The sequence below is a fragment of the Nicotiana tabacum genome, chromosome 12, assembly GCF_000715075.1.
Source record: "Nicotiana tabacum cultivar K326 chromosome 12, ASM71507v2, whole genome shotgun sequence".
In the NCBI taxonomy this organism is placed as follows: domain Eukaryota; kingdom Viridiplantae; phylum Streptophyta; class Magnoliopsida; order Solanales; family Solanaceae; genus Nicotiana; species Nicotiana tabacum.
In genome coordinates this window covers 30,378,823-30,393,482 of record NC_134091.1, presented here as the reverse complement: position 1 = coordinate 30,393,482, position 14,660 = coordinate 30,378,823, and positions in this window count along the sequence as shown.

Genomic DNA, 14,660 nt, shown 5'->3' with positions numbered 1-14,660 from the left:
CTGTCCAAATCACGTAGTACAATTCAAAGGAATTTCTTTTCTTCTTTCTCTGCAGGGGACAAATTGAACTTATTACTAACCCTTTCCGTTTTTGTGAACTTATTTCCTTTTTGGTCCGTTCAAAAAAGAATGACCTTTTTCTAAATTTGGAAATAATTTTGCTTAAACTTATAATTCTACCCTTAATGAGAAGTTTTTATAACCACACAAATACTCTAGGCTCCTTTTTGAATTGCTTAGGAGCACAAATTTCAAAAGTCTTCATCTTTTCTTAAACTTCGTGCCCAGTTAAACAAGTTCACATAAATTGGAACGGAGGGAGTACCAAAATGTGTAGGAATAGTTTTCGAATAATTAAACTGATAATTACTTCAGAAATTAATATTATTTGGTAGCGAGTCTTGAATATTTATCAATACGAGAAGCAAAAAAGGGAGAATATTTGTTGATAGTGCTGATTTCATTGATTTTTTGTTAAAATCTAAGCAGATAACCACTTAACCTTTATCAAGTAAATAATTGCAGCATAAAATAAAAGTTTCATGAAACAATCAAAGTATGGAACGTTGTATGTATACAATGGCATAATATATATAGGTGACTATTCAGCGAAACATCCCACCTATTATCACAAAATGTCACCTCATTAGCCCAGATAATCAATTATTAGAGGCACAACTACGTAAACTTTGGGTTGGCGGACAAATTTTCATATTTGCTTACAATTTTATATAAACAAAAATGAAGTCTGTATAAGTATGAGTATTGTTGTTTGGGATTATCCCTAAATCTACTTCAAATGAGCTCAAATTTGAAACATAACCTTCAAATATCATCAAGAACAAACCCCAGTATTTGTCAAAACAACAGTAAATCTAATGAATCCATTTTTCAATTAAAAAAATGAAGAAGAAAAAACCCTAAGCAGTAGTAAAAAATAAAGTGACACAGTAGCTCACCATTATAAAATATCATAAACTACCTTAAAATATTTTACAAACACCATATAAAATTATTGTAAGAAGAAGAAGAAGAAGAAGAAGAAGAAGAAGAAAAAAGAGGAGAAAAAGGCATGACTTTGTTTAAATTTTGGGTATACTAGTTAAAATTTTTTAAACTGTCATATAGTTTCAAATTTCACAAATAAAATTAAATTCCAGGACACTATCATGAAATTTCATCTTTGAAATTGAAAACTCCATAACATTAGCTATTTTTCAATCGCATATCCCACACTATTACTACCATGGCGACATGGAACATTTGACATTCGATCATTAGTTTGGATTTTAAAATGAGCTAATAGCCATTTGAACATCGGTCTTAGTGAAAAGGACTCGTCTCTTGGAGTCCAACTAAATGTATTAGCTCAAATAAAATTGTACTTCAATTAAAAATCATGGTGAATTTAAATAAAAAATAATTACGCGACACATCATATATTTATACTGTATTTACTATTCGTAGCTATACTTTCAGTAAATTTACCATTCGTAGCTATATTTGAGTTCTATAGCAAATCCATGAAACAAGAGATTAATTGTTTTGAACTAAAACAAGAGAGCAACAAGCTCTCGTAGCTCAGTTGATTAGAGCGCTAACTTAGTCAGCGAAGGTCTTAAGTTTGACTCTCAAAAAAATTATTTCGCCTTAGTTGTATTCATTGCACGAACAAATAAGTCGATACATATTGTATCCTTTGTATACACATGTCATGACCCAAAATCCTACCACAGGCGTCGTGATGGTACTTAGTCTCTAAGACTAGGTAGGCCGATTTTATAACAATTCAAGTCATTTTTTATATATATAAACCAACAACGGAAATAATTATAAATATAACAACCTCTCAAGACTGGTAATACTGAGTCACGAACTCTAACTGAATACATGAAATGATCTCAAGGATCGAATACTCAATATTGTTTGATTAATAATTAACAGTACAATAAAATAAAAAGACTTCAAGGGACTGCGACGACCAAGCAGCTCTACCTTGAATCCTTGCGATCACACTTTAACTCTATCCGAGTCTGATAGCTCCAATACCTGGCTCTGCACAAAAATGTACAGAAGTGTAGTATGAGTACACCACGGTAGGTACCCAGTAAAAATCAAAACTAACCTCAGTGGAGTAATGACGAGGTACAGTCGAGACACTCACTAGTCTAATAACATATGCAATATAATATAAAAAAATAATAGGAAACAAATAACAATGATGGAAACAATAATCAACCAGTAATATACACAGCAGGGCGACAAAAATACCATAAATCACAGCAAATAATAAATACAAGTACAACCAATTAATCAAGTCCTTCAAATATAAATCTTTCCATGGATTCAAGGGACTGCGACGACCAAGCAGCTCTACCTTGAATCCCTGCGATCACACTTTAACTCTATCCGAGTCTGATAGTTCCAATACCTGGCTCTGCACAAAAATATGCAGAAGTGTAGTATGAGTACACCACGGTCGGTACCCAGTAAGTATCAAAACTAACCTCATTGGAGTAGTGACGAAGTACAGTCGAGACACTCACTAGTCTAATAACCTATGCAATATAGTATACAAAAATAATAGGAAACAAATAACAATGATGGCAACAATAATCAACCAGTGATATACACAGCAGGGCGACAAAAATACCATAAATATTGTACAGCAAATAATGAATACAAGTACAACCAATTAATCAAGTCCTTCCAATATAAATCTTTCGCCTATATGTTTTTCAAATAGAAATCTTCAGGATATAATACTTTCAAATAAATCTCATTCAAATCTCTTTCAAATATAGTTCCTTCAAATAAATATCTTTCAAATAAAATTCTTTCAAATAAATCTCTTTCGAATAAAAGTCACCTTGTGACATATCATTTCAAAATCATAAAATACGGGTCTCAGTCCACTTTCATATTTCCACGGCACTGCACCTCATGCCAATTTCTCTATCAAAATCGCACGGACAACTCACGTGACAAATATCATCATCATTTAACCACGGCACATCGTGCCGATATTTCATATCACAACTGCATGGACAATTCACGTGCCAATATCATCATTATTTACTCATGGCACTTCATGCCCACATTTCGTATCACAACTGCACGGACAGTTCACGTGCCAATATCATCATTATTTACTCACGGTACCTCGTGCCCATATTTCATATCAAAACTGCACGGACAGTTCACGTGCTAATATCATCATTATTTACTCACGACATCTCATGCCCATATTTCATTTCATAATCCGCCTGGCAATAACCACATGCTCCCAATTTCAACATAGATCAGACTATTATCAATTTACCAACAACAAGACAAATTGCACAAGGTATAAAAATAAACACAAGGAAAATCACAACATCACATGAAAATTACCAACGCAATAACCCCACATCATCACATATCATTCCTGACAATAGCTACCTTTATCTCTCCTATAGCCACCCTTATCAATCCTATAATAGCCTTCCTTATCCATCCGCCTTGACAATATCAATAGCCATCCTTATTGCTCTTATAGCCACCCTTATCGCTCAGCCCAGACAATATTCCAACACACATAACAACAGTGAAATGCCACTATTATACCCATATAATATCAACAGTGAAATGCCATCCTTATATCCTCAAAATAATAACTCAAATAACATAACAATTTACACGGAATATTATCACGGCAACATAACAAAATCAATTCATATCACAATTTGCCCAATGGCCCACAACTAATTCCAAAGATTCAATAAAATTAATTAATTTCACAACAAATAGACCAAGGCTCCACACAATGTGTATAACATCTCAAAATAACAACAGAGATATACCAACACATTCATTAATCCAAATTCTTGATAATTATATAACGCTTCGATTTAAACTTATTTCATTAATTATTTGTAGATGAAAAATCCATAATATAATTATTTTCAGGTAATATCAAATCACCAAACTCACGAAATTTACATAAATATTCAAGTAACAATCGCATCAAATTGTCATATAAAAACAAATTCAACAAACAAGGATTGAGGCATGGAGAATAGATGATTTAATAAATGTCAACAATTATTCAATTTACTACACAATAATGCCTAAGACTTTAACCCAATAAAATTTACACATATAAGCCCGAGTACGTACTCATCACCTTGCGTACATAACTTTTCACATTTCACAAATGTCACATAAGACTCGATGCCTAAGGGGTAATTCCCACACTCAAGGTTAGGCAAGATACTTATTTTTTTTTGAAGTTAGGTCGATATTTCAAAATTGCCATCTTGCTTGAATTGACCTCCGAACAGCTTAAATCTATCCAAATTAATTCAATTCAGTCAATACTAATTATAAGAATTAATTACGTACGAAAATACTAATTTTCCGACAAAATTTAAAAACTAACTCAAAACTAGCTTGTGGGGCCCATGTCTCAGAATCCGACGAACCTCACAAAATTCGATAACCCATTCAATTACGAGTCCACCCATATCAATTTTATCAAATTCCGATAATAACTCGACCTCCAAATCTAAAATTTTCGTTTTTGAAAGATTTTGCAAAAATCCCAATTTTTTTCATTTAAATCCGAATTAAATGATGAATATAACCATGGATTTATAAAATATAATCACTTTTGGATATAGGACACTTACCCAAGTTAAAGTCATGAAGAAATCCTCAAAATCACCCAAGAACCGTGCTCCAAAAATCTAAGTCGAAATGAAGGAAATGACCATTTTTGGTCCTTAAGTTTCTGCCCAAAAAATACTATTCTAGTCGCTAAAAATCCTATCCCATCGCTAAAAGTGTCAAATCTGGTCGCTAAAGATCCGCACCAGAACTGTTTACACCAGCAGTTTTGTTTTCACTAAAAAGGCTCTTACACCATCATACAAACTCGGAATTCGATGATTCTTATTCCTATAAGTCACAAATAATAATACAAACATACGCATTCAATCGAAACTCAATTCGGAGCTCATTTGCTCAATATGATACCAATTTCGCTCGTTAAACAATTAACTCATGTTTCGCGCTAAAAACCCAACCGCGACTTGATGGAATTAGACCAAACTTTCCAAATCACTCCTATAATTCCTTATCAAAATTCGAAAAGTCTCGAAATCAAATTTCGATCTCTAGAATTAAAAATGGACCTTTGGATCATTACATGCTTATGCTGAAAATATCAAACTCTTCCAAAATTCTTCCCGACAGTCTGTAGTGTATCAATCATAACTTCTTGTACTCAACTCCAACTGCTAAACGGTTTACATTTCTGCAAACTAGATACAAAGGGCCACAACTTTCATGTTTTACTCATCGCCCAAGTCCTTATAGATTATGAGATATAAGCTCCCAAAGTCAGCCCTGTGCAGCAGATATTTCTGGCGATGCACACTGCTGTAGCCAAAATCTACAGTACTAGCTTCAGTTAATCGATCATAACTTATTGTACAAATGTTTGAATGTTGAATGGTTTATCATTTTTGAAACTAGAATCAAAGGGGTACAATTTTTATGTTTTGATAATAGCCCTGCGCATCAGAAAATTTGCACATTACTATAAAAGAAATCAGCAGTTAAAATTGACCCGAAACCACTTCGAAATTCACCCGAGGCCCTCGGGACCTCAATCCAATACACCAACAAGTCCTAAAATATCATACGAACTTAGTTGAAACCTCAAATCATATAAAACAACGCTAAAACTACGAATCATACCCCAATTCAAGCTTAAGGAACTTAAGAATTTTCAACTTCTACATTTGATGCCGAAACCTATCAATTCAATTCCGATTGACCTCAAATTTTTTACACACGTCATAAATGACATAACAGATCTATAAAAAATTTCAGAACTGAATTCCGACTCCGATATCAAAAAGTCAACTCCCCGGTCAAACTTCTCAAAAATTCAACTTTCGCCATTTCAAGAAAAGTTTCACTACGGACTTCTAAATATTTTTTTTCGGACACGCTCCTAAGTACAAAATCACCATACGGAGCTGTTGGAATCATCAAAACTCCATTTCGGGGTCGTTTACACATAATTCACTATCCGGTCAATTATTTCAACTTAAGCTTCCAAAATAAGAATTGTTCTTTTAATTAAATACTGAATCATCCGAAAACCAAACTTGACCACCCTCGCAAGTCATAATACACATTTCAAATCTGCTCGAGACCTTAAGCCATCGAACGGAGCGTAAATTCTTAAAACGACAAGTCGGATCGTTACATCCTCTCCCTCTTAAAACATACGTTCGTCCTCGAACGTGCCAAGAATTATTCTAAGGACACTAAATTTCTGAGTGTATTGTTACACACATACTTGCGGGTGATTCTACATCACCACAATTTAGCATGGGTCCGACAACACCATCTTAATTGAGATTATTTCGTTTATCCTCATTTATAAACTTTAAAGCCAACTTCTTACACTCCAATTAATTTCAAAAGTCCTTATTATCACATCAACACACGATATTAGTTTCAACCAGCTATAGCAACTCGTGCCTACACACATATCAACGGATTCCCATAACCACATCTCTGGTCATAATAACTGTTTATAATTAATTCCAGCATCCTCAATTAATCTCATATTAACTAAAATCTCATTTTAAAATTTTGCAACACTGACAGCAACACGCGAGGCTTAAGACCTCATAATTATTTATCCGAATCAACGAGTCGCATTTAACACCACATGGGTACTCACCTTATAGGCTAAAACGAAATATTTACAACACGAATATGGCTAAATATGCACAGAAACATATAAAAAAATTATCAAATAAGCCTAACAGGAATGACTCCCCATTAATACTATCGTTCAAAGTTAATTTCACAAAGGGAGAATTTAAAACACATGAATTTAACCACAAGGATCTCATTCTGATATAACTTCCATTGCGGCACGTAAACCGGGTGAAACATATCAAATCACATTAAACCGCGAGGATCCCATCCTCAACTCTAACTCACGAGTACTTTGCATATTGTGCCAACTGAAATTTTCTATTTTAAAAAAAAAAAATTCCGTGAAATAATTTCACAACACATAATGAACCCCCATACCGGTAAGGCATATAATTCCTAATAATGTAATCAATTATCCCGAAATTACATCAAAACCCACTGTAGTAAGTAACATAAAGTAACTTTTGGACTCAAAACCCTCAATAGTGTGCAAAATAATATGATAGACACGGGATAACACCATCAAATCTTCCAACAGGGATAAACACGCGAGTGGAGTACAAATTCACAAACTCACCATATAAGGAGCATAAAAGAAGCTTTCACCTTGATAATCGAAGTCGAATCAAAATAAGAATAGTGCTCCTTTATTATAAATTAAATCATACTTGTAAAGACACCATCTGGTGTATCGGCCTCAGCTAAATCATAGCAATTATATCAACGGGCCGGGCCTCCCACTCTTAGGCGCCCTCTACCCGTCGGTCCTCCACCCCTAACTGGTTGTGCACGTCGAGTATTAACTAGAGTAAAACTTGTAGCCTGAGTATTCTGATGAAATTCACCTCTTCCAAGTCTGGACAATCTCTCATGATGTACCTAGTATCACCACACTAATAACAACCCCTTTGCAGGTTCGGCTGCATATTGATTCTGTGCCGGATAACTGGAATAACCATTATAGGAACCCCGTGCCGGTGGTGCATTCAAAGAACTTACTAGAACACTCAGAGTATTCTGAAATTGTTTCCATGACCTCGCTGATACTGAAATATAGAATTATTAAGGACGCAGGAATACCACAAGTCCCAGCATAATCCCATACAAACCTCAGCTCTTAATCATATACAAATTTTGGAGAACCTTTCAATACCACATAAATACATCTCAGGCCAAAACTGATATAACACATGACCCCGCAATCTGATCGTTGATATTGGATTCCCCTCACTTGGCACAAAGTCATAGGACACAATCCGATGATCCACAATACTAACATTCACCGCTCGTACATCACCAGTCATAAGACACATCAAGCCATTTATTGGGCGCATGTCATCTTAGTGACAGTCAAAATTGATTCCTCGAGTGCCTTGACTACTAGTATGTACCTTTCACTAAATGAAAATCCCATACGAACTACATAGTCTCTAATACCACCAACTATCTTCAGATCTACATCCACCTCGTGACCCTACCACGATTGTGACGATTAGGTAATTAATTAAACTTTCTTAAGATCATACTTATCCACCAGATGTCAGAACCTGTTGCACCCCCATGTGCACAACTGAATGATCTCTCAATACTTTTGCATCCTCAATCTAGACGACACGTTGTAACAATGGTTGAGCAACCCTGGCTCCCTTATGACCACTCTATAATATCACGAATTGTTGGCATATAGTTGATATCGAGTGCGCAATTTCATACACGAGTAGATGCAAAAGAACAAAAGATATATGCTTCAAGCTGAATAAATACCGCACGATAAAGAATGAAAGAAGTAAAAATATTTCCTACTAGCTCTGTAGCCTCTCGAAGATAAGTACAGAGGTCTCCGTACCGATCCGCAAGACTCTACTAAACTCGTTTGTGACTCGTAGAACCTATGAACCTAGAGCTCTAATACCAACTTGTCACGACCCAAAATCCCGCCACAGGCGTCGTGATGGCACTTAGACTCTAAGACAAGGTAAGTCGATTTTATAACAATTCAAGCCATTTATATATATATATATATATATATATATATATATATATATATATATATATATATATATATATATATATATATATATATATATATATATATATAAACCAACAGCGGAAATAATTACAAATATAACAACCTCCTAAGACTGGTAATACTGAGTCACGAACTCTAACTGAATACATGAAATGATCTCAAGGATCAAATACTCAATATTGTTTGATTAATAATTAATAGTACAATAAAATGAAAAGACTTCAAGGGACTGCGACGACCAAGCAGCTCTATCTTGAATCCTTGCGATCACACTTTAACTCTGTCCGAGTCTGATAGCTCCAATTCCTGGCTCTGCACAAAAATGTACAGAAGTGTATGAGTACACCACAGTCGGTACCCAGTAAGTATCAAAACTAACCTCAGTGGAGTAGTGACGAGGTACAGTCGAGGCACTCACTAGTCTAATAACCCGTGCAATATAGTATACAAAAATAATAGGAAACAAATAACAATGATGGCAACAATAATCAACCAGTGATATACACAGCAAGGCGACAAAAACACCATAAATATTGCGCAACAAATAATGAATACAAGTACAACCAACTAATCAAGTCCTTCCAATATAAATCTTTCGCCTATATGTTTTTCAAATAGAAATCTTCAGGATATAATACTTTCAAATAATTCTCTTTCAAATCTCTTTCAAATATACTTCCTTCAAATAAAATTCTTTCAAATAAATATCTTTCGAATTAAAGTCACCCTGTGACATATCATTTCAAAATCATAAAATACGGGTATCAACCCACTTTCATATTTCCACGGCACCTCATGCCACTTTCCTTAACAAAACCGCACGGACAACTGACGTGCCAAATATCATCATCATTTAACCACGGCACCTCGTGCCCACATTTCATATCACAACTGTACGGACAATTCACGTGCCAATATCATTATTATTTACTCACGGCACTTCGTGCCCACATTTCATATTACAACTACACAGACAGTTCACGTGCCAATGTCATCATTATTTACTCACAGCACCTCGTACCCACATTTCATATCACAACTGCACGGACAGTTCACGTGCCAATATCATCATTATTTACTCACGACATCTCGTACCTACATTTTATTTCATAATCCGCCTGGCAATAACCACATGTTCCCAATTTCAACATAGATCAGACTATTATCAACTTACCAACAACAAGACAAATTGCACAGGGTATAAAAATAAACACAAGAAAAATCACAACATCACACGAAAATTACCAACGCAATAACCCCACATCATCACATATCATCCCTGACAATATCAATAGCCATCCTTATATCTCCTATAGCCACCCTTATTCCTCCGCCCTGACAATATCAATAGCCACCCTTATCACTCCTATAGCCACCCTTATCTCTCCTATAGCCACCCTTATCGCTCAGCCCAGACAATATCCCAATACACATAACAACAGTGAAATACCACCCTTATACCCACATAATATCAACAGTGAAATGCCACCCTTATATCCTCAAAATAATAACTCAAATAACACAACAATTTACACGGAATATTATCACGATAATATAACAAAATCAATTCATATCACAATTTGCCCAATGGCCACAACCAATTTCAAAGATATAACAAAATCAATTAATTTCACAACAAATAGCCCAAGGCTCCACACAATGTGTATAATACCTCAAAATAACAACAGAGATGGAAAATACTCAGTATAGTGCAATACCTTCATTAATCCAAATTCTTGATAATTATATAACGCCTCGGTTTAAACTTATTTCATTAATTATTTGCAGATGGAAAATCCATAATATAATTATTTCCAGAAAATATCAAATCACCAAACTCACGGAATTTACATAAATATTCAAGTAACAATCACATCAAATTGTTATATAAAAACAAATTCAACAAACAAGGATTGAGGCATGGCAAATAGACGATTTAATAAATGCCAATAATTATCCAATTTACTACACAATAATGTCTAAGACTTTAACTTAATAACATTTGCACATATAAGCCCGAGTACGTACTCGTCACCTCGCGTACATATCTTTTAACATTTCCCAAATGTCACATAAGACTCGATGCCTAAGGGGTAATTCCCCCACTCAAGGTTAGGCAAGATATTTACTTTTTTTTGAAGTTAGGCCGATATTCCAAAATTGTCATCTTGCTTGAATTGACCTCCGGACAACTCAAATCTAAGCAAATTAATTCAATTCAGTCAATACTAATTATAAGAATTAATTCCGTTTGAAAATACTAATTTTCCAATAAAATTCAAAATTTAACTCAAAAATAGCTCGTGGGGCCTACGTCTCGGAATCCGATGAAACTTAATAAATCCGACAACCCATTCAATTACGAGTCTACCCATACTAATTTCCGATAACAACTCGGCCTCCAAATCAAAAATTTCCATTTTTGAAAGATTTTGCAAAAATTTCAATTTCTTCAATTTAAATCCGAATTAAATGATGAATATAACCATGGATTTATGAAATATAATCACTTTTGGATATAGGACACTTACCCAAGTTGAAGTCAAGAAGAAATTCTCAAAATCGCCCAAGAACCGTGCTCCAAAAATCCAAAACGAAATGAAGGAAATGACCATTTTTGGTCCTTTAGTTTTTGCCCAAAAAGACACTATTCTAGTCGCTAAAAATCCTATCCCGTCGCTAAAAGTGTCAAATCTGGTAAAAGGTCCGCACAAGAACTGTTTACACCAACAGTTTTGTTTCCACTAAAAAGGCTCTTACACCATCATACAAACTCGGAGTTCGACGATTCTTGTTCCTATAAGTCACAAATAATAATATGAACCTATACATTCAATCGAAACTCAATTCGGAGCTCATTTGCTCAATATGATACCAATTTCGCTCGTTAAACAATTAACTCATGTTTCGCGCTAAAAACCCAACCGCGACTTGATGGAATTAGATCACTCCTATAATTCCTTATCAAAATTCGGGAAGTCTCGAAATCAAATTTTGATCTCTAGAACTAAAAATGGACCTTTGGATCATTACATGCTTATGTTGAAAATATCCAACTCTTCCAAAACTCTTCCCCGATAGTCTATAGTGTATCAATCATAACTTCTTGTACTCAACTTCAACTGCCAAACGGTTTAAATTTCTGCAAATTATATACAAAGAAATACAACTTTCATGTTTTTCTCATCGCCCAACTCCTTATAGATTACGAGATATAAGCTCTCAAAGGCAGCCCTGTGCAGCAGATATTTCTGGCGATGCACACTGCTGTAGCCAAAATCTGCAGTACTAGCTTCAGTTAATCGATCATAACTTATTGTACAAATTTTTTAATGATGAATGGTTTATCATTCTGGAAACTAAAATCAAAGAGCTACAATTTTCATGTTTTGATAATTTACAGATTCCTTATAGATTTCGAGATATAAGCTTCCAAATTCAACTCTGCGCATTAGAAATTTTTCACATTGCTGTAAAACAAATCAGCAGTTAAAATTGATCTGAAACCTCTCCGAAACTCACCCGAGGCCCTCGGGACCTCAACCCAATACACCAACAAGTCCTAAAATATCATACGAACTTAGTTGAAACCTCAAATCATATAAAATAATGCTAAAATTATGAATCATACCCCAATTCAAGATTAAGGAACTTAAGAATTTCCAACTTCTACATTCGATGCCGAAACCTATCAATTCAATTTCGATTGATCTAAAATTTTGCACACAAGTCATAAATGATATAACAAATCTATAAAAAATTTCAAAATTGTATTATAACTCCGATATCAAAAAGTCAACTCCCCGATCAAACTCCCCAAAAATTCAACTTTCGCCATTTCTTGCAAAGTTTCACTACAGACTTCCAAAAATAATTTCGGACACGCACCTAAGTACAAAATCGCCACACAGAGTTATTGGAATCATCAAAACTCTATTTCGGGGCCGTTTACACATAATTCACCATCCGGTCAACTATTTCAACTTAAGCTTCCAAAACAAGAATTGTTCTTTCAATTAAATCCTGAATCATCCGAAAACTAAACTTGACCACCCTCGCAAGTCATAATACACATTTCAAAGTTGCTCGAGACATTAAGCCACCGAACGAAACTTAAATTATTAAAATGATAAGTCGGGTCGTTACAACACCTATGTATTTCGCCTTGGTTACAATTGATACATATTGTATTCGTTGCATAAATGAATACGCGAACGAATACAGTTGATACACGTTGTATTCGGTGCGCGCACGAATACAGTTGACACAGGTTCTATTCGTTGCGCATTTGAATACAAGTGATAAAAATTAGTAATAATTGAATAGCAGCTACGAATGGTAATTAGGCAAATCATAGTTATTAGGCTTTAAACTATAATTAGGGGTGGGCATTCGGTATTTCGGTATTTGATTTATCAATTGTGTATACCAAATACCGTACCAAAGTATTTCGATATGGTTCGGTATTTCTTATTTTGGTTCGGTACGGTTTCGGTTTAATATTCGCTAAATAAGCAACACTAACGAGTGATAATTCTCATATGTTTCAATGCCCTGCCTAACTGTTCAGCCAAGAAATACAATAAAATTGATCAGTCATTTCTTCAGAAAGAAGTAAATAGACATGATGCATTTTCTAATGGTGGCATTTGGAGCCAACTCATATTCTTGTGGCTTAATGCCTTAATCCACTATTCAACAAATATGCGACAGTAGCAGCATTAACATGCTGCAATTCTTTTCTCTGAAAATGGCCAAGTTTAATGTAATCTTTTGGCAGAAAATATATGTAACAGTAGCAGCACTAACAGTAGCAGAATTAACAGTAGCAACATTAATAGTAGCAGAAATAACAGTAGCAGTAGCAGAATTAACAGTAGCAGCAGAATGAGAACAAAATTAATTTTTGAATTAACAGTAGCAGCAATTTTTTTTTTTCTAAATTAAAATAATTTAATTTTTTCTGAACAATGTATGAAGAGGAAAACTATCTCTTGATTACAAAATTCTCTCTCAAGAGATTGTTTCAACATGTGGGTAAAAGTTACGAACCTGTTGAAGTCTTAAAGAGTTGAAGATTGAAGATTGTTTCTCAATTCTCACTTCTCTGAGTTCTGTCACAGGTCACAGCCGTGGCCCGTAAGCCGATCTCTTAGGTTTCTAATTACCAATTCCAAGTAAAAGACTGAAAGTTTGAAACTAGGGTAACTGCCTAACTGGGGTCTGGGTAGTCTTATTGGGTTGGGCTCCTAGAGAATTAAAATTTTGGGTCGGACAGTGTATAGGTCCTACATGATCTTTAAAAATTCGGTATTTCGGTATACCGAATTGTCAAGATCTTAATATCGAGGACCGTACCGTTATATCGAAATACCGAAAATTTAGTACCGAATTAAACCGAAATACCGAAAAAATCAAAATCGAAATACCGAATTAATTTGGTCCGGTTCGGAATTCGGATTTTCGGATTTTATGCGCACCCCTAACTATAATGGTTTATGAAAATTTCTCTTTAAATAATTAATCTTGATTTGGGATTGATATTTCTTGGATTAAGAATTTGTTTTCAAATTTAATATGGACTTTAATTCCATAAACTTCATATTTTTACGCCCTTTGATTCTCAATTTCTATTCATGTACTTCCTCCGTCTCGTATTAATAGTCGTGATTAGTAGAAATAGTTGTCTCAAATTATTTGTCATTTTAGAAGTTCGAGACAAAATTAATTATTTTTTTCCTTTTTTACCCTTAGTAATAATTATTCTTGAAGATGGAGATAACACATAAATAGAATAAATATTTAGTGAAAAGAGATTATATCTTAAGATATAAATAAAGGTAGAATAGTCCATTCCTTTTCCTAATTAATATTTTTTAAGGGGCGTATAAAAGAGAAACACAACACA